Source organism: Equus asinus, chromosome 13 (assembly GCF_041296235.1).
Source record: "Equus asinus isolate D_3611 breed Donkey chromosome 13, EquAss-T2T_v2, whole genome shotgun sequence".
Classification (NCBI taxonomy): Eukaryota; Metazoa; Chordata; class Mammalia; order Perissodactyla; family Equidae; genus Equus; species Equus asinus.
Genome location: NC_091802.1, coordinates 2075746 through 2093342, shown reverse-complemented (window position 1 = coordinate 2093342; position 17597 = coordinate 2075746). Strand labels below are relative to the sequence as shown.

The 17597-nt window shown below is 59.3% G+C and overlaps 1 protein-coding gene across 3 annotated transcripts in view; it reads right to left on the bottom strand.

The window, feature by feature from the left end:
- RAI1 (retinoic acid induced 1) overlaps positions 1–16026 on the bottom strand; it is a 118937-nt gene extending 102911 nt beyond the window's left edge. For all 3 annotated transcript variants that reach the window (XM_014856230.3, XM_044746056.2, XM_070482235.1), the window contains exon 1: positions 15553–16026. The gene's annotated coding sequence lies outside the window, so the exon portion shown is untranslated. The remainder of the gene's footprint in view (positions 1–15552) is intronic.
- Between the last annotated feature and the right edge of the window lie 1571 nt (positions 16027–17597).

Here is a 17597-nt window from a genome sequence, read left to right as displayed (position 1 = left end):
TCAAAGAAACAGCTGGATAAACTGAGGCCTGGAGGTGCCATATGACTCACATAGGGTCCTGAAACAAGGGAGCTAGAACCCAGGTCTCAGCCTGCAAGCGGTTCCTTTATTCAGCACAACGTCAATAACAGCACCCAACACTTAAGCCCGTTCTAAGCACTTAGCAGAAATTCTCTCACTTAACCCCGAGCCCCAGCGACCCCAGGAGCTAGTGGGTACTTATAACTGTAATCCCCATGTTACAGAGGAGGAAGTTGAGGCTTGGAAAGGGACTGTGATTTACCCGAGGTCCCATGGCTGGTAAAATGCCAATGAGATCTGAACCTGGGCAGTCTGGCTCCACAGGCTGGGCTCATAACCAGGAACCACACTATTACGTGTGACATGGCCAGGAAGGGCTACCAGGGAGGGGTGGAGACTGGCTGGGTGGAGACTGGCTAGGTGGAGGCTGTGTATCCCACCTCCACGGGGTGTCAGCTGCAGCCCGCGCCACCTATTGTGGCCCTGGGGGAAGCAGGCTGTAGTAATCCAGACGAACTGTAACCTGGGAATTGGGTGTGGAATTGCCCAAGGATTACTCGCTGGCAACTCACTTGATTTTTGTTTCTTCCTTCGAAAATGGGTCTGTGGGCAGGATGCGGCAGGAGGACAATCAGTTTGCTACCTCAGTCTAACACCTGGCAATTAATAGGTGCTCCAGAAGCACGAGGTGAGCAAAGGAACACGAGTGCATGAAAACCTGCCTCCCTCTACAGTGGCGGGGAACGGGGACCGTTTGCAGGCTCCGTCTCTTCGGGGCTTCCCTGGGCCCTGGGTTGGCTCTGTGAGAGCACAGGGCCCAGATCAAATGGCAGGTGGGGCCTGAGGCAGCTGTGCTGTGCTGTCTTGGTATCCCCTGGGGCAGTGCCTCAGGCATTCCAAAGTCAAGGCTGTGGTCCACAGATGTCGTGCGCAGGCCATGGCAAGAAGAGCAAAGAGCACTGCAAGAGGAGACTCAGGTTGCCTGAGTCCACTCAGAGTTGATGGAGAAGGAAATTTCTAGCCCAGAGAAGGTGGGCAGTTGCCTGGGGCCACAGAGCAAGCATCTGGGTCCCCTGACTCATTCAGTCCTTGCTGAGCCTTTAGTGAGCGCCTGGAACAGTCCCCTAGGCAGGACTCCCTCTGTCCATGAAAAGAGCTCTGAGTGTATTCGCCATGCCTGTCCTGGCTCCCGAGGAACGTGCATTCCCATACAGGAAGGTATAAGACAGAGTAACTTGATTACCTGATTACCGTCCTTCCCCTTGTGGCCACACCCCCAAGAGCAGAGATTACAAACACCCAGATGGTGGCTCATTTCAGTCCTGGCACACAGTAGGCCTGCAAACCTATCTGTCGACCAGAGGGAGTATTGTTACTACAAACAGTCACAGCGGGAGAGAAAATGCTTGCTGGTGTGGGCCTTCCTGCCTCCCAAGCCCTCCGGCCCCACCTCCCCGCCCCCACCGGCTCAGGGGCCTGGATGGCCTCGGTGTCCCTGCAGGCAGGAGAGGGGCTCAGCCTCCCTCTTCCCAACCTGACCCTGAGGCCAGCCCACCCCCTCAGCTGCTGGCTGGCCTGCAAAGGTATCTGTCCCAAGGGGGCCCTCGGCAGCCTCATTAGGAAAGTAGTGACAGACGCACTAGCTGCTAAGGTGGGGTGGGGGGAGCTGAGGGCTGTCACAAGGCTGAGGAAAACCAAATGCCTGCCACTTCCCAGGCCACTGGGCCCCATGTGGGCCAGGGGCTGCAGCAGGGGAAGGCACAGAGACAGCACTCCAAGTGCAGAGTTGCCCCCAGGGCCAGGACTCAGGGCCCAGAGCAGGGATCTTCCCATCGTTCCTTACTGTCCTTGCTGCCTGCCTCCCCTGTGCCGTGGCCCTTACAGTTCCGGTGCTCCGTGTGAGGGGAGCACAGGGCCCTGGGAACCCACCCTCATGCAGCAGAAGGGAAAGTGAGGCCCAGGGAGGGCTGCCCCAGAGCAGGATACTGGAGCAGGAGCTGTGCTCGGCATTAGGGTCCCGGCTTGGCCACTAATAGGCTATGTGCTCTCTCGACCTCAGTTTCTCCCCATCTGTAAAATGGGCACCTGGAACACCTTGACAGGAGAGTTCTCTGTGGTTCTGAGCCACGAGGCAGGAAAGGCCCAGTTTTGCTGGAACAGGGTCAGGGATTGTCAGAGTCCCTTCAGGCCCCAAAGCCAGTCCTTCCTGGAGCCTAAGGCTCTACCACACAGGGGTCACAGAACTCAGGTTTGCCAGGCATCGAGTTCCTCCCAGTGCCCAGGACCCAGGGGGAAAAGTAAATGCCCAGCAATTAGCCAGTGGCCACTGCCTCCACCACTGATAAAAGTTCCTACTCCACACGCCCACAGGAACAGGCCTCACGTGGGACACACACAGACACTCAGAGGAGCGCCTGCCCCGCCCCCCCCACCCCGTGTCACGGATACCACCACACACATGAGCACCCAAGACATGCTCAGACAAACCCACCCCCTCAGCTCATTTCCCCAACCCAGACACACACACAACCACACACTGGTCCCTAGTCACAAACACAGATACCCCCTCTATACACACATATCACACAAACAGGCACATACTCAGCAATCCAACACAGAGAGACTCACGCATGCCCAGGTGCAGCACCTATGCAAGGAGCATCACCCCCTCCACATACAGAACGCGCCCCCCAAAAACGGACACAGACACATGCTGCACACCCACAGGCCCCAAGCCTGGGAACACACACAGACACACACCCATCTTGCCACCTGGTTAAATCCCATATGGCAGGTGGCTCCTAGCTGAAAAGAGCAAATCCACATAAATAAATCATGTTTAAAGCATCAATCTCAGGCCCAACCTGGCTGCCTCCTTGCTACAGGTAAAGTGAAACGGGTCTTAAATATTTTATAAATGAATAAACCTGTTAAGAGAATATAATTTACAGGGCCATTGGCTGTAGGCTCACAACATCCCTCCCACATCTTCCCATTTCGGAGAGCACACAGTGGTGGGGGCAGGTGGTGGTCAGTGGGGCATGATGTCTAGTGCCCCACCTGCCACCCCTCCGCCAGGCATGTCATTCCCCGGGAAAGGGGCATTCTGTGATTTTCCATCCACCAAATCCAGCTGCTGCTCAGGGACAGGGCCCTGCCTTCTCTTATCTCTTCAGCTTTTTCCCTCAAGCCTTGGATGCTTTTAAATGCCAATCCATCCCTGGCAACTGTGAGTTCCCAAGGCCTGTTTCACGCAGGGCTTGGACGTGTTAGAACTGAACTGTTCAGGAAGAGGAGAGAAGAGAAAGCAGCTTGGAGCTAGGCCTCAGGGGCAGCTGGGCAGAGGGAGGCTGGCCTGGTGCCAGGCCTGCCTGCCCCCGGAGAGGCTAAGGAGCCCAAGGCAGTAGAAATCGGCTCTGAGGATGTAGGGAGGGAGTAGAAGCTGGATCACCTGGCCAGGAAGGGGTCTTTGGGTCTGAGCATGGCTGCGCAAGGGAGGCCTTGGATGAGGCTGAAGTGTGAGACCGGGCTGCCGCCTTGCACATCTGGGGCCCATTAAAGCCCCTCGCTGCTGGAGGCTGGATCTCAGCTGGGGCCATGAGTCTTCAGCGTCCCTGTCCAGGCTGGGTGGCCTCCTGGCCTCCACCAAGCAGGACCCCCTGGCCCAGACTGCTTATCAAAGTTAGTGGCAAGGCGGAAGGGCTCCTGGGGGTCTGAAGATGGGGAGAAGATGGACAAAGTCAGAAAGCCACCATCCAGTCCAGCTCTTTCCTGAAGCCCTCTCAAGAATGTGGTTCCAGTTCCCTCAAGACGCCCAGAGACTCAGGAAGAAGGAGCATGTTATACAACCTTAAGTGAGAAAAGCAGGACATCCAATGGCATCCACAGCAGTGACGGCATACTTAAACAAGCCCCACGGACGCGGCAAAGAAGTCAAACATAACCGGTTGCTTTCAGACTGGAAGCACGGGTGAATTGTTTTTCTTTTAACATCATATTTTCCAGAAGTCTCTAATAAACCTGTCCTCCTTTTATAGTGAGAAAAAAAGCCACTAAAACCACCAAGTGCCTTACAAAACATATAGCATGACTCTATATTTTATATTTACTTACCATATATTGTTCATCTATGTCTAGAGAAAAAATGTGGACAGTGGTTATGTCCTAAGGGTGGAATTAAAGGAGATTTGTTTCCCTGTATTTTTAGGTTTTTCTAAAATGGGCATGTTATTAATTTGATAATTTCATCAAAAACAAAACGCTTAGGACTGGGAAGTTCTTTTTGATATCCAGCCTGAGTCTCTCCTGCTACAGCCGAAGCCCCTTCTCACTCTCCTCGCGCGTGTGCCCTGGGGGAGGCCAAAGGGCAGCTGCTGACAGGCACCGAGCCTCCCGTCCAAGACCCCAAGCTCAGCATTAAATGTAGCTGTCTGCCCAGTCCAGGCAGGAGGGGACAGAGGTCAGCTGAGTCGGTGCCTCTGAAGAGACCGGGGAAAGAAGGCCGCGCTGGAGGGACCGGTAGGGAAGTCGAGGCACAAGAGGAGGGCGCGTGGGGCAGCGCTGCTCGGCAGCAGGGCCGGCGGGCGCAGGCGGCAGGAAGGCGGCCGCGCCCTCGGGCCGGGGGGCGGCTGCGGGAGGGGCACCCCCGGGCCTCGCCCCGGCCCCCAGCCCCTCGCCCAGGCCCGGGGGCACAGGAGGGCCCAGCAGCGCGCGCATCCCCCGGCCGCCGGAGCCCCACCCACCGCCCGGCTTCCGGGAAGGGCGGGCTCGGCGAGGGGCGGGGCCTCGGCGGCCGCGGAGCGTGCCGGGACGGCGCTGCCATGGCGACGGGCGCGGCCCCGGCCCCCGCGCGGCCCCGGCCGGGCCGTCTGGTCGGCCGCGGAGGGCCCGGCGCGGCCAAGGGGTGGGCGCCGCGGGCGGCAGGAAGCGCGGGCGCCTGCCCTCTCGCCGCCCCCTCTCGGGTCACGGGGAGGAGGAAGTGAGCCCGGAGGCGATCACCGAGCTGCCCGCGCGTCTGGCCGGACAGCTCCCACCGCAGCCTCTCCCGGAGGCCGGGGCGGGCCGGCCGTGCCCCGCGAGCATCCAGACCCGAGCCTCCCAAAGGCGGCCCCTCGGCTCCCCACGAAGGCGCCGTCTTCCCGGCCCTGTCCCTTCCGCAGCCCGCGCGCTCCGCCCCCCGTGCGGGGCCTGAGAGCCAGCCCCTGCCCGCTGGGCCAGGCTGCTCCTGGGCGTGCGGGCCCGCTGCCCCTCGGCAGGGCTCGTCACAGCCCCCAAGCGCCCGCACCTCTGCAGCCGTCCCTGCCCGCCCAGGACACCCAGCTGGGCTGGCCGCTCCCCGGGAGCCCCTGAGCCCCTGATACCGAGTCCTCCGAGCAGCGGCGGGGAACAGGAATATGGGAGTCATACGGGCCGGGCCAGGCCAGTCGGGCCAGATGCCTGTCTCCCCGAGACCTACACACGAGTGACTGCCCTGGCTTGGTGGGCAAACAAGCCCAGATCTGTTGAGGGAAGTGGCAAGCTGGGAGTCCGCCAGGCTGTGACTCCAGGCGCCTGTCCACACAGTGGCACTCCCTGCTCCCTGGCCACCCAGCCTGGGCTGGCCCAGTCGCGTATCTCTGGCCCAGAGCGATGCGCTGGCCTCTCGTCTGCTGCTCCCCTTCCCCCTGCCCCAGGCTTGCTTCCCTTCCGAGACAGCGATCTGCAGCCACACAAAGCCCTGTTTGTTTGCTCTCTCTCCGGCTTCCCCCCCCCCCCCCCAATCCATCCCATGTCTTTCTCTGCTACCTGCCAGCCTGGCTTCCTCTCCAAGCTGCTTCCCGCCCCCTGAAGGGAAGGAGGGGGTCGCCATTCCAACAGGGCCTGCCTCACGGGGACCCTATGGTTCCTCAAATCCACCTCCCCAGTGCTCCAGCACCTGGCTGAGGCAGCCTGACCCACAATGGCTTTGCAGCCCCCTCCTGCCTCAGAATGTAGGGTGCCAGCTGGGTGGAGCAGGAGAGAAGCCCGCAGCCAGGGGCTGGGGCAGGGGGAGGGGAGCCAGAGAGACCCAGCCAACCGCCCCTCTCTTTTTGTGAGCAAGCCTTGTTTCCTTTCTCCCTCAGGAAGGCTGCCCCCCACCTCCCAGCTGCCCACCGGCAGCCAGGAGATAAGGAGATGAATGGAACCAGGAGGGCTGAACTGAAGGAGCGGAGGGATGCCCAGTTTCACGGCCCTCCCACCCCTCACTCTTTCTGGGCCTTCCCAGGTATCCTAGGCTCTGGAATGAGGGCTTACAGGCTGCACTGGGGGCCTCACTTGGGAGGTGCCCTCGCAGGGCCCGCCCTGGGCAGGCACCTGGAAGATCCCTTGCATGGCAGACACCCTCTGCAGTATCTTAGGAAGCCCTATCAGCCTGAGCTGAAACAGGACTTTCACAGGCAAAGAAAAATAAACACCACATTCCATGCCACCTTCTCTACCTGCAGGGTGGGGGCTGCCCTCTCTCCTCGTTCAAATAAAGAAACCCAACACTGATACTGCACAGAGATATCACAATCTCTCCAGCTTCCCTCTGCCCACTCTTTTATTGGGCCCTGCCATACTGGGTGGCCCAGGGCAGGTCCTAACCTCCCGGGCCTCCCTCTTCCCCTTCCTGTCCCCTTCCATGCACAGTTTAACCCTTACAGCAACTCAAGGATACAGGCAGGATTCTGCCCACTTGACAGATGACAGGAGGCTCCAAGAGAGACAGCCATGGACACAAACTGCCCTGTCAGAATTCAAGCTCACTTCTGTCTGACTCCAAGCCCTAAAAACTTCCTACTAGGTTGCAGTATTATTTCACAGTCAGTGACTATCTGCCAAATGGATGGGTGACCGCCACGAGGAGATGAGTGAGGAGCAGGCAGGCTCTAGTTTTGGAGCCCAGTCAATGTGGTCTCCAATCTAAGCTCTGCCACTTGATTGCTGTGTGACCTCAAGCAAGTCACTTAACCTCTCTGAGCTTCTGTTTCCTTGATAATCTGTATAAGGGAGTTAATAAGGCTTAAAGATGACTGCCCAATGCCAAGAACAATAGCAGGCACTCATTAAATGATGGCTTTTCTCCACGTTCCCTTTCAACATCCAAAGAGACAGGCTCACTTATTAAAGGAACCAGGCCTCTCCCAGTCCAGCTTTCACCCCTCTGGCCATGCTGCCAGGCATCCCCCCAGTCACCATCTCTGGCCCTCTGGACGCTCAAGCTGAGGCCAAGGGCCGCCAAGTAGAGCTCACTAGGCTCCTGTCCTGTGGGAGACCAGTGCCTCTCGGTTTAATTAGCTAGGGCCGGGGCCCCAGGGGACAATGTCACCCTAAGGGAGCAAAGCCAGCTCCATCCACATCCTGCTGGACTCAAGAAGTGAGAGTCACTCAGTTAAGTCTGATTTGGCAAAACGTCTGTTTTTCGTGCTATTTCGGGCCACAGTGGGGATTTTCTGTGCTTGTCTCAAAGGTACCCTAAACCGGATTCCTTCCCACCTCCCCCACCCCTATCTGTGTTTGAAATGAAAATATTGTTCTTCCTCTTCTCTCTCTCTCTCTTTCTTCCTGCTTCTCTTTCCCACCTATCAGAGGGATGCAAATAAAAGCAGGGCAGAGGCTGGGCCCCCGCGAGGGCAGCACTCCCTCCCACCCGCCAGGCTTCTGCAGGTCCCCGCAGCCCAGTCCCCCAGGGCAGGGCACCCTGGGAGTTGCAGTTCCCTCAATCCAGGCAAAGGGGAGGCTCCTCTGGGCCTTTATCTCCTCCCCACCTCCGGAAACCCGACAGGGGGCACGTCCCCAGACACACGCCTTTTGATGTTCTGCCTCTGAGCCACGGCTGGGGCTGTGCCCTCTGCCTGGAATGGCCTCCCCAAGGCCTCCCCGGTGGAAGGGACAGCCTCTTCCTGCGCTCTGCACTTTGCCTTAGCTCACAACACAAGTATAATTAAACCCACATCTGTGCAATTCTTTCTTTCACATCTGCTCACCTACTAGACTGTGAGCCTCGACGGGGCAGGGCAGGGTCCGCTTGGCCAATACTGTTTCCAGGGCAGTTTCTTAAGCCCTGCAGCACTGTTGACATTTGGGGCCAGATAATTTGTGGTGGGCGCTGTCCTCTGCATCGCAGGCTGTTTAACAGCATCCCTAGCCTCTACCCACTAGATGTCAGCACCTTTCCAGTTGAGACAACCAAAAAGGTCTCCCAACTTGACCAATGTCCCCTGAGGGACAAAATCGCCCCCAATTGAGAACCACTGCTCTAAGGCCTGGCAGAATGCGGCTCCCCCCCCCCCAAATGAATGAATGTATGACTCTTTCTCCTTCTCCCCGGAATAGAACAGGTGATTTTTATTTTACCTCTTATCATAATCATGTACAAATTTCATTTTCCCCACCAGACCAAAAGCAGGCCCATGTGAGCTCAGCTATGTGTCAATGCTGATCACCCCTATTTGCTGAAGGAGTAACTATCAAACCATCAGAGAGCAATGGACTAAAATCCAGTTCTGGTTCCCTCTTCCCGATCCTGCCCTGGATTACTGTGTGACTTTGCTACAGTAGCTAAACTTCTCTGGGCCTCAGTGTCTCTCCAGTCATTGTAACAATGCTTTGTCCTATTGGGCTAGTGGAAGATTGACAAGTTCACATCTCTAAGGAACTGTAGCTCCCAAGAAGAAATCTTTCAAGTGCTTTTAAATTTACATTTACGTTTTCTGAGAATTATTATTATTAGTAACAGGCAACATTTATTAATCACTTTTCTATGTGCCAAGTACAGCGAAGTGCTTTAGAGGCAGCATCTCAGTTAATCCTTTTAAAAAAACAAAACTATAAAGTAGGTACTATTCTTCTCATTATTTGATAAATGAGGAAATAGAGGCTCAGAGAGCTGGAGGGATCTGTCTAAGGACACCCAGGCACAGCTGGCGGCCTCTGGCAATCAGAACACACTTTCAGCTTCAATATTTGACCTGAAATTCTTTTTTAAAGTCTGAAGCCTGCCTGGTGCCAGACCGTTCCGGGTGAACAAGGCCCTCACAGGGCCTCCCCACCATCAGGCCTCAGCTACCGAGCTCCCCTGCAGAGAACCAACTCCAGGTCACCAGGGAACAATCAGCAAGGCCAGGAGGTGACAAGTGCCCATTCAAGAAGTGGGCCCGCCTGGGCGGGCGCTGGAAGGCCATCACTCCCTTGCGGGGTGTCATCGCTCTGGAGAAAGCCCTGGCTGGAACTGACCTCCCCCAGCACCAGGCGGGTCCACGAGGCTCCTCAGGGCAGGCAGAAAACTGAGGAGGAAGAGGAAGAGCCATTCTCTAGCACTTTCTGTGCACCAGGGACTGCTTCAAGTATTTTATCTGCATGAGTTCACTAATTCTCAACAGCTCTAGGACATGGGTGCTGTGGTTTCCCTACTTTACAGATGAGGAAACTGAGTAAAAGGAACAAGTGACCTGCCCAGGTTAGGAAGTGGCAGAGCCAGATGCGAACCCAGGCAGCTGAACTCCCCAATCCATGTGCTGACCCGCTACTCTGCATTAGAAACACATCGTGTCTACAGCTGTGTTCTCAGCACCCTGGTGTGCAACAGGTACTCAGCACGTGATTCACGAATGAATGAACGAACAAATGAGGGAGTTTTTGGTTATACTGCCACATTCACTGCCAGTGAAGTCGCAAGCTGCTGGATGTTTTCTCCGGGTCCCCCACAGCACCCGGGCAAAGCATCTTTGGAAGCAGAGACTGGCCAGAAAACCCTAACTCTCACTTGCCCCACCGTGTAACAAAGACCCACTCGATCCACCTGCCTCACCCTGGCTGGAAAACAAACAGGCACCAATGTCTTGTTTCAGCCAGTGTTCTCCCAGGGAAGGTCAGAGGCAACCTCGCGGGAACAGGAGGGAAGACCAACACCGATCTCTTCTGCATGCAAAGTCCATTAGCAGTAAGAGTAACAGCCGTGCCTGCCAAGTGCGATGCACCAGCAACCCCGAGGATCCCGTGATCATGCCCATTTGAAAGGTGGGCATATGGAGCCTCGGAGGGGACAGCTGGTACCTGGATTTGAACTCAGGCTGACCTAACCCCAAAGCCTGTGTTTATGAGCCCAAGCTCAGGGCCTCCATGCTTTCCAGATCACAAAACACACCAACACTGTCGTCGCATTGAACGCTTGCAGCAATTACCGCAATTACTGCTGCTGTTTTTGACAGGAAAGGAAACTGGTGCTCAGCGAGGGAAGTGAGGCGCCTGAAGCAGCAGTTGGAACCCAGACCTCGGCCTGATTCTGAATCCAGGGCTGCGCCCACTCCCCACCATACTGCCATATAGACAGGTGCCGCCTCTGAGAAGGGGACTCGAGGAAACCGGCCTGCGCGTCCTCCCTCCAGAGCCCCACCTGGGGCGTGTGGTCACTCTGAGCGAGCCCCCAGCTCTGTCCTGTCAGCCCTCTCCACTGGGTTCCCTACTTTCTTAGCCTAAGCAGTTAACCCTCCCCCAGTTCACGGCTGAGACGGAGGCGGGTGGAGAGGGGCCGGGGGAGAGGGGCGATGCCCTCACTCCTTCCTGTGGCTCCCCAGGCCCCACCCCTCGGCCCCTCAGCTCCCTGTTCCCCTCACACAGGACTCACTGCTGCCCCTTCTCCCCTGAGCCTGATCACTTGGTGTGGACACTGGATGGACGTTCACTGTGCACCTGGCCCCTCGACTTGGAGGGCCCGGAAGCCCAGACCTCCGTGCGCCCATCTCTGGGCCCAGTGTGAGCACGTGGCCAAGGGGAGCAAACCACGTGGGCGTGCCTGCCCAGAGAGGGACCAGCTGAACATGGCTCCAGGGTCACAGGGACGTGCACTCCTGGGGGTTTCCTTCCTGATTCGAGGCATGCTCTTCAGCACCAAGACATCTCCCTCCCTCTCTCCCATGGCTCTGACGCTCTCCTCTCCCACCCTTCGACCCTGCCTGTCCCCCACCACACACACACCACTCACACAGATTCCAGAGCCAAGAGAGCAAAAGCTCCTTTGCCAGCCAGCCCCAGTCTGCGCCTCCAGCACCTGGCACCCCCTCCCCGCCCCCTCCCTGGTGTCACATTCCAGGCTCGGGTCCCCAGTGACCCACCAGGCACAGGGCGCAGCTAGGCCTCAAACCTTCTCTTCAATCCCCCGGGAAACAGGATCAGCCAGTTTCTCCTCAGCCCCTCGGGGAGCAGCCTGGGGGCTGGGCCCTCCTCTGGCCTCACTCATCTCCTCACAAGTCTGACAGAACAGAATCCCCTGACCAGCACCCCAAGAATCCATGCAGATTCCACAGGGGCCCAGAGAAACCACGTCTGGGCCCTCAGCCGCCCCACCTCACCTGGCCCTCCTGCCAGGAAGCGTTCCTGAGCGTGTCCTGTCCCAGGCCTCGCCCTGGCAGCCGGGGCTGGCGAGAGGAGGGGTGCGCTTTCGGGCCTGGAAGCTCCAGCCCCGGGGAGGACAGACGCTGACAGAATTACCGATAATTCCGTGACAACCGCTGTGCCACGGGTATAGACAAAGGCAGATGACTCATCCTGCCTCGGAGGTCAGAGGAGGAGGAGACAGGACGTCTGTTTTGGTCTTGGGAGGCAAGGAGGAAAGAGAAGGGCATCCCAGGTGGAAGGAACCGCTCAGGCAGAACGCACGTGGCTGAACCCTGGGAAGGAGGGCTCTGCTGTGCCAGGGGCGGATGGGACTGAATAGGGCAGAGCAGGCGGAAGACTCCAGAAAGGGTCCCTGCAGCAAGGGAAGGACTCTGGACCAGCCCCTTTATCCAGAGGGCAGCAGGAGCCCCCCGAGGTATCTGCTGTGGTTGAGAAAGCTTACTCTGCAGTACGGCCCACACTGGGAGGGGGCAGGATGGAGGCAAGGAGGCCAGAGAGGGGCCCAGACAACAGCCCGGCCTCTTCCGCCACCATTCTTTCTGAGCCGGTTCCTCCGCCTTGGCCACGGTACACAGGCCACATCCACTCCAGCCTTCAAAGACTTGCTGGTGTGTTCCCTCTGCCAGGAATGCCCCTCTCACCTACCTGTGCTTGAAGCACCTGCTCCAAGCCCCCCCCCTCCACGAAGCCCCCGCCTCCACAAAGGCCCCCACTGTGGCCAAGTACGGGCATACTCGTCCCTGAATCCTAATGCTCAGGGTGTCCATCCCACCCATCTTGGAACTGAATCATGCACCATCTCCCTCTGCTCTTCTTCATGTGAGCAAGTCTCGCCAAAGACGCTCCATCCGCTCTCCCCCCATCAGCCCGCAACACTCACACGGCGCTTCCACAGGAAGACCTGCTCCCTGCCAAGACCCAGCACATGGGCCCACTGTCCCCTCGAGTGTTATCTGGGTAGCAGTCACTCACTGGGCTGTGACCTTCTTGGAGGCAAGTGCCTCAAGCACAGGACTCTGAAAATGGTGGGTCCTTGGAAAACACCTGTTCCCTTGGGGCCAGTGAGCCCAGATGCCTCTCCAAAAGAAACGCGGCCATGTCCACGGCTGCATGCACACGCCTCCACCTTGTCCCTGCCTGCAGGCCACACCCCGAGGGGGAAAGACAGCCACAGGCAGCTATGAAAGCAACAAGGTGCAAACACAGGCTGCCACGGAAATAGAATAGTAATAATAATGATGATAGCGGCAGCTGGCATTTATTAGGACAAGCGCTGTTCTAAATTTTATGTTTATACGGACGAACTCCTTAAATCTTCACTCCAGTCCTGTGAGGCCCGTATGCTACCATCCCTATTGTACACACAGGGACACTGAGCACAGAGAGAGACAACACTCATTCAGCACGTGGCGGAGCCAGAAGTCAACCCGGAGCCTTGCCCTGAAGCACCTCACCAAGACACATGGAAAGGAAAAAGAAGTTGGGTAAGAGCCTGAGGTGTGTTCTCTTCTGAGGGAAAAGAACACATGTTCATATGCCTGACACATGGGCACACACACGAGTAAGGAGGTGCTCTGTTAGCCTGTCACCTGGGGTCCCCTGTGGGGATGGTGGCGCAGAGGGCACTTTTCCTTTTCCTCTATACAGCTCTGGGTTATTTGCATTTTCCACCATGGGAATGAATCCATGTGTTACATGTGTGATTAAAAAAGAGAGAACTTACGTTAGGGCCTCAGCTAATGTTTGTTGAATGAAAAGAAGCCAGATTCATTTGCTAGGCTTGTTTCTACAAACTCTGGGTAGGACCCATTAGTGGACTGTGAAATCAATTTAGTGGGTCGCAATCAGCAACTTTTTAAAAAAATAATCAAATAGACCAGAACAGAAAGTATCAGGTCAGCAGACGTAATAAAGGCAAGAGTTATTTCACTACACTTTTTTTTTTGTTTCAGTTATACATAGTAGATGTGAAGGGAATTACAACCTAAAATGTATTTCTTACTCTGGGTCCTGGGCAAGAGTTTGAAAGCCAGTGGCCCAGACTTGGGAGTCGAAAGAGGAATAAGACAGGGGCCCTGCCTACAAGAGCCCCTTGGTCCACAGGGAAGGAAAGACAGTTGTAGAGTGGGTGAGCGCCCTCTGTTTAGGAAGCCAGAGGCCCCTGGCTTCGGGAAAGGTCCCATTTTGCCCACCCCACAGCTGGCTTCTGGGGCCTGGGTCACCCCTGGATACATTCTCCTTCTCTCCAAGGCTTTTGCCTGTAGGAGCCTTTGCTAGCACTTTGGGGTTGAGCCTCTGGGAGACCAGAATGTGTGTGTCCACTCCTCCGTGTCACCCAAAAGGCTGCCTCTCCTCTCTCCTAAGGACCCCTCCTGGATGTTCCCGGGGCCACACGCCCAGCTGTTGTCAGGGGGGACGGGGGTAAACTAGAAGATCCCTTCCCAGCTTCCAGACCCTGAGGGCCACGTCCCAGGGAAGCTTCTGGAAACGCAGCTGTGTGGTCAGTCGGAAGGGGTCTCCACTCAGCCTACAGCAAGGGCTGCCCCCGTCCAGAGTAAGCCTGACCTAGGCGGAGCCAGGTCTGCACGGAGGATGGAGCCGGGGAGAGAGGCAGAGGCCCAGCCTGGGGCTCCCAAGGCGCTGGCGCCTGGACATCAGAGCTCGCCTAACCCACCCCGCCTCCCCTTCCCAGGGCAGCAGACAACTAAAAAAAGATAAAGTAAAAAGAAGTAATTCCCCTGCTCTGACGTCAGCGCGAGGTCTTAGCAGCCGAGCCGCGGCATGAAACTGGATTGCAACCAGATGTAATGCCCTTGAAGGCTCAACACACCGCTGCGTTGGAAGAAAAATAAGTGGGGGGGGGGGGGGCACCTCGGGTGGGAGGGAACCGTGCGGTCCGGCGGGGGTCCTTGAATCGGAGCCTGCTAAAGCCAGGGGGAAGGCGCGGCGAGGGAGTGGAGCGCAGGGGCAGCTCGGGCCGGGGTCCGCCATTCAGCGCGGCGCCCCTCCCCCAGCCCCCCACTAGCGCATTGTTACGCTCGGTTTTGTCCATTCCGAGCCGAAGCCCGGGGGCTCCCCGCGAGCGAGGGCTCCCGAGCGGAGGTCAAGGCTCGGCGTGGATTCGAGGGCCACCGAGAGCCCCAGGAAGGGAAACCGCTCGCTGGGAAAACGGGCGCCCCAGGAAGCTGCGGCCTCGGCTGCCTCGGGCCTGCCTGCCGTTTCGCTTCCCCTCCGCCCCTCCTCGGCGGCCCCCAGCGCGACCGAGGCCCCAAATGTCACTCCCGCGTCCTGCTGCCCCCTCGTCCCCGCCGCGCTTGGCGATGCCGCTGTGCGCGCGGCCCCCAAGTCCTTCTCCCGGGTCCCCTGTCCCCAAGGCGCGGGGGCCATGAACCTGGCCGGCGCGCCGCCGTCCGGGGACACGGGGCTCGCGTGTCCGGTGCCCCGACCGTGACGTCACCCCACGAAGGGCCCGCGCGCCCGGGGCCTGGCCGCGTCAGAGCTCCCGGGACTCTGGGGCCGCTTCCTGCCCGGCCGTGGGGCCTGCGCACAGGCTCAGGCGCCGCTGCCCGCGTGGGGTCACCGCGGGGAGCCCCGCGCGCCCCACTGGCCCACGCACGGCCCTCGCCGCCCCCGGCGGCCCCGGCTCCCACGCGGGGGCCCCCACCAGGCCCCAGTCCCGCCCGGGGAAGTCAGCTCCCCGCCCCCGCTCCGGACGCGCGCACAAAGCTCCCCTCCCGCCCCCGGCGCCCTGTGAATGCCCCCAGGTCCCCACCCCACGCTCGGCAAACACTCCGCACCTCGGCGCACGCAGAGCCCCCAGCCACACGCGGCCTCGCTTCTCTCCTCGCGCCCCCACGCCGCCGCGAGCCGACCCCAGCCGGCCGTCCGAATCTTCCCGAAGACCCCCATCCGCGGCGCACGGCGCCCCCACCCTGCAGCTCCCCAGACGGCCAGCCGGTGACCCCGCGCACCCCCCACACCACACAAAGCAATGACCCCGGGGACCCCCACCTCCCGGCCCAACGCGCGCTCGGCCCCGCACCCGCCTCCATTCCTCCCCCTGCCTCGGCCGCCGCCGCCCCCGCCCCGGGGCAGCGCCCCCTGCGCCCCCGCGCCCTGGCGCGCGGTGCTCACCTCGGCGCCCGCGCTCACTCGGGGGCCCTGGGTCCGGCGCTGCGACTTCGCGGCCCGGAGGCCCGGGCGGCCATGGGGGTCAGGGCGCGGCGGCCCGGCCGGCCCGCGGCCAGGCAGGAAGGAGGGTGGGCCGCGGCGCCCCCTCCTCGCGCCGGCGCTCGGGCCGCGGGCAGGGCGGCCTGCTCGGCTCGCCTCTCGCCCTGGCCGCCGCCTCGCTCTCCAGTCGCCTCTCGGAGCCCAGCCGCGGGCGGGGGCGGCGCCCGGGGGCGCGGGGAGCGGGCGGCGCGGGGAGCGGGCCCTGGCGGCGCAGCCGGCCGGGCCTGCCTGGTGTCGGCGGTGCCGCGGGGAAATGCGATCCCCTCCGCACAGGAAGAGCGGGCGCCGCGCGGGGGGAGCAGGGGAGCGAGAGCGGGAGGAAAAAGTTCCCGGGCGGCCTGGCTGCGCCCGCTCGCGGCCCCGGGCGCCAGGTGGGTCGTGCGCGCCCCAACACCTCCCCCTGGCGGCCCGCGCGCCCCACTGCGCGTCCCCCACCCCCGCCTTGGGGGGAGGGGGCTTTGCTGTGGGATCCGGGTGGAGCCCCCGAGGGCTTTCACACCCCACCCCGGGCCTGGGGCCGCCGTGGGACCCGCTCGGGTGTGGGCTAGAGCCGCGGGCGGAGGATGTGGACCCACATTCTGCCTTCAGGTGCTTCCAGTCTCCGGCCTGGTCCCTAGGCTGGGCTCCCACCCTCACCCCGCGACGAGCCCTCCCCTGACCTCCTGCTTACAGTTTGGGAAACAATTTCGATCTCTAAGCTCAATAGGCCCAACATAAATGTTTTCATTTACTGGGTAGCTGGCATCTTGCTGGGTGCTGGGGAATCAACAGACGAGCGATACCTCCTGTCATGGAGCAGGCGTCCTGATGGGGATGGGACAGACAACAAAGAGATGCTTACATACATAAAGGAGATAATCTTAGAAAATCATAAATTCTAGGAAGAAGATTAGCAGATGAAGTGACGGATAGGGGCTACTTAGCTGGGTGTGAGAGAAGGAGGCCTATCTGAGTAGAGAACTGAAGAGTAGGAAGGAATCTGCCATGGGTAGAGCCAGGGGAAGAACATTCCTGGCAGAGGGAAGAGCAAGTGCAAAGGCCCTGAGGCAGGAGACAGCTTGGTGTGTAACAAGCCAGGGGCAAGTAGGGGGCATGCTGAAGGCAGAGCCATATGGAGGGTCAGTGTCTTCAGGGCTGAAGGCCTGGTGAAGAATTTGGATGCAATTCTAGTGCTATGGGAAGGAAGCCATTGGCAGATTTTGAGCAGAGGAATGTTGAATGAATGAGTGAATGAACCTAGTAACTTAGAGACTTCCTGACAATTGCTGCTCTAAGGCTTTGACTCACCAGAGCTCGGGCAGAAGCCTGCAGCCACCTGCTCCGGAAGCTTCCAGCACCCCCAACCTCTGGGGTCTGTTGGTCCTATGGGGGGGTCAAGGTGCAGAGCTCCCAGGTGGCCTGGGATGGGTGAGTTCCCGTGTCGACCCTGAGCCCCTCATCTGTAAAGGAAGGCACTGCAGCAGGTGTGATGCGATGCCCTACTCTGCGCCGGATGACTGCACCCCTTTCTGTAGGTCGTGTCATCTGATCCCGGCAGCCCCTCTGGGAGGCAGGCTCATCATGTTTTGTTCATGAGGAAACTGAGGCACAGAGTGGTGAAGTCAGCTGTCCGGGTTCTCAAACTAGAGTGACAGGGTGAAGATATGCACCCGGAGCCCTTCCCACTGGGCTCAGCCCGTCTCCCAGGATGGACACAAGAACAGGACGGAAGCGGGATCCGAACGTGAGTCGTGGTGTTTTAAGCATAGGTGCTGGGGGAGAAAGCCCTGTGTCCTAAACCTGGCTCCTCTGCGCCCAGCTGGGTGGCTCGGGGGAAACCCTTAACTTGCTGCGTCCGTTTCCTCATCTGTAAAATGGGGCTGAGGGTAGTCCCTACCTCCTGGGGTGGTTGAGAGGCTTCAGTGGGGAAAGCCGTGCGAGGCGAGTAGCCCAGAGCCCGGCGCACAGGG